Genomic DNA, 3,113 nt, shown 5'->3' with positions numbered 1-3,113 from the left:
TCCTGGGAAGCTACCGTATTACTAAGTCTACAGTTATGGATAACAACTGTACTACTTATAGTAAACCCCCCTCCCCCGCATACTATCTAGCTGTAAATCCGCATTGCCATGTACTGATGCTTATTAAGTTATATTAATATAATTATCTTTGCTTACCAAAAAAAAAAAAAAGTCTAATTAATATGGTAGTTAATTAATTAAAAAATGTAATAGGGGAGAAAGTGAGATTTTGTTACCATTAATTATCAAATACGTACTAGAGTATGAAGTGGGGCATTTTGTAAAGTTGACTTTCACTTCCCAAAAAGTATATGGATATATTAGATCATGCCATATATACTCCTTATATTTACCTTTCATATTTTCTACTAGTAATAATGAGTACAATAAAATCCATCAACTTAGTTTCTACTATGTGAAAAAATGCATGCAGTCGAATCCATTAATGACTTTATAACAATATGTTTCTCTGCGGATTAAATAAATATGCTACTCGTTAAAGAATATGATGCATATATATTATCACTATTCAATTACAGACCCAACTCAACTTAAAAAAACTCAAATTCTTATTTTATTCAAATCCGACCCAAATCCATTTTATGATTGAATAGAATATGGATTAAGTTTTAATTTTTTTGGTCAGATCTGAAGGGGTATAAAAAGGAAAAATACCTTATTAAACATTCATTCGTGCCATATATAATAATTCTAGTTATACATTCAAATAATTACATATATTACAACTAATTAAGAGTTCTCTACAATATATTGAGAAAGATACACTTAAATACATGTATTTTTACTACTAGATATACTAAAATAGAAAGAGAGACGAGCGAGATGGGGAGGAAGATAGTCATGTATCCCAAATATTACATGTAAATCACACTAGATATACACTAGATACATGTATATGTATGTATTTGGTGTGATTCACATAGGAGAGTGGTGAATGAGATTTATCTATGTACCCAAATACATGCGAACCGACTTAGATACTGTGTATCTAAAATAAATTACACATAACTTTGACTCCATGTATCCTAAGATACATGTATCTGAATGCACCAAGATATAGTAAGATTCGTAATATTACAAACTAAAATATATCCAAGTAATTAACTCATAACCAATGGGTTTTCTGTAAGTTAACCTAAAAAGATTTAATTTTTTAAAGTCACATGACAGAATATGTTGGAAGGGTTCGTCTCTCATTAAAATTAGCAAGGTAAAACTAATTAGAGGGTGTTTGGATTGTCATATTTGAATTGTTTTGACTTTTAATATCTTTTTTAATCTTCTCATGATGTTTGGAAAAGATAAAAAGTGCTTTTAAGCACTTATTTTTAGGTAAAAAAATTAAGCTAAAAACTAAAAATTAGATATGATCAATATGACTTTTCCACTTTGTTTGGATGATTGTAACGTATTGTTTTATAATGTATCGTATTGTATTATATTGTATTATATCGTACTGTATTATTTTAAAGAATATAATGTTTGTATAGACAATATCATTCTTCGTCGTTACATAATGTTACATATCCATAATTTGAATGATAAACCTACAAGAAAAGTAGGGTACGAAGTAGAGCTACTATAAAAATGTAGGGTAAAAGATGAAATATAATTATAAAATAATAATTAAAGATAAAATGAGAAGAAAATATTAAAGTAATGACGCGATCACACCAAAGCGGTTATTACACAAAATGGGTCTTTTCGTCATTACCAAACAATGGATTTAAACCATACGATCTAGTAAAATTTAAGTTACAATCAAAATAAACATTATATTTAAATTAACCATACAATACAATACAACGGGTAATAACCATCCAAACAAGGTGTAAGCATTTAGCTTATAACTTATAAGTTACTTTAAAAGGCCAATTCAAACACCCTCTTAGGCACATTGCCTCTGGTTGTATACTAGCTTAAGAACACACAAAATAAAAAGATCTCAATTACTAAGTATTAGATTGAAGTAAATATAAGACATCAAGGATTGATCAACAACATTTAAATTACTGATAATAACATTAATAAACCAAACAAGCCTAGTATTTTGTACAATCTGTTGGCTGAAAGGAAATTTTGTTGGCCACAAGATCATATCCAATTAAGAAATTTTCCTGTGCAAGTTTTCAAATATAGCAATTTCATCTGTTGGTACTATTGTAAGACAAACCAAACCTTTCCCAATTTCTGCAAACGTGCTCATTGGCGATAACTCTAAATCCGCATTTGTTAAATGTGTAACAATCGTTGGAGCATTGATAGTACCATTCTCAGACTCTTAACATAGATGAAAAGTCCCTGATGGATCATCCTTCCTAATAGCATGAATTGAATCCACCAATGTTGATTCCAAATTCGAGTAAAAATCGTTAGGCAAAAGTGTTAACGTTGTGCCAGAATCGATTATAATGTTACCAGCTTGACCATGATCACCACTAGCATCATCAAAAGGAGAAGTCTTAGAAGATTTGAATTCCAACGTCTTATTTCCAACACTGACACCTTCCAAGTTCAAATAGTAGAACGTGGATGGTTCCTTTTTTATCAAGGGAGTTGAAATGACATTAGGACCAGACACGATGGCACTACTCCCAAAGTTTATGTGAGTTGTTACATTGGAAATAATTGATGAATCTAATGGAATTGGGATCAAACAATAAGAAAATTTCCTATTTATCGATCTCTTTATCCAATTGGTTGATAATTGAAACTTCACCACCCCGGCCTAAACCAATAATACCAGAAGTATAATTATTTAACGTTCCACCATTGTCATGACCGCAACCAAAGGCAACATTAGGAATCACGACATTTTTGCCAGAAGTAGAAGGGAAAGTGAATTTATCAAAAACAAGGTCACCTATAGTGTCCATAACTCATTTGATATTCACAAATATGTCCTCCCACACAAGATGAACTCCCTAATGATGTACATACTTCAACGTCACACCCCACGGTTTTATAAGTAGAGCTTTTCTTCGAATAAAAAAGAGGTGATGATTGTTGGAAACAATTTACACAAGGTTTGCATTGCGTCCATGTTAAGTCACTACCTGTATCAGCTATGGCTACAATTTCAACCGGGGGGG

General features: G+C 31.0%; 1 pseudogene; it reads right to left on the bottom strand.

Annotated features, from left to right (window-relative positions):
• Positions 1–2,063: 2,063 nt before the first annotated feature.
• On the bottom strand, positions 2,064–3,108 carry LOC125858868 (probable aspartic protease At2g35615; annotated as a pseudogene).
• Positions 3,109–3,113: the final 5 nt, after the last annotated feature.

This window comes from Solanum stenotomum, chromosome 3 (assembly GCF_019186545.1).
Source record: "Solanum stenotomum isolate F172 chromosome 3, ASM1918654v1, whole genome shotgun sequence".
NCBI classification, from domain to species: Eukaryota; Viridiplantae; Streptophyta; class Magnoliopsida; order Solanales; family Solanaceae; genus Solanum; species Solanum stenotomum.
The sequence above is the reverse complement of the archived record's forward strand: the minus strand, read 5'-3'. Positions and strand labels throughout refer to the sequence as shown.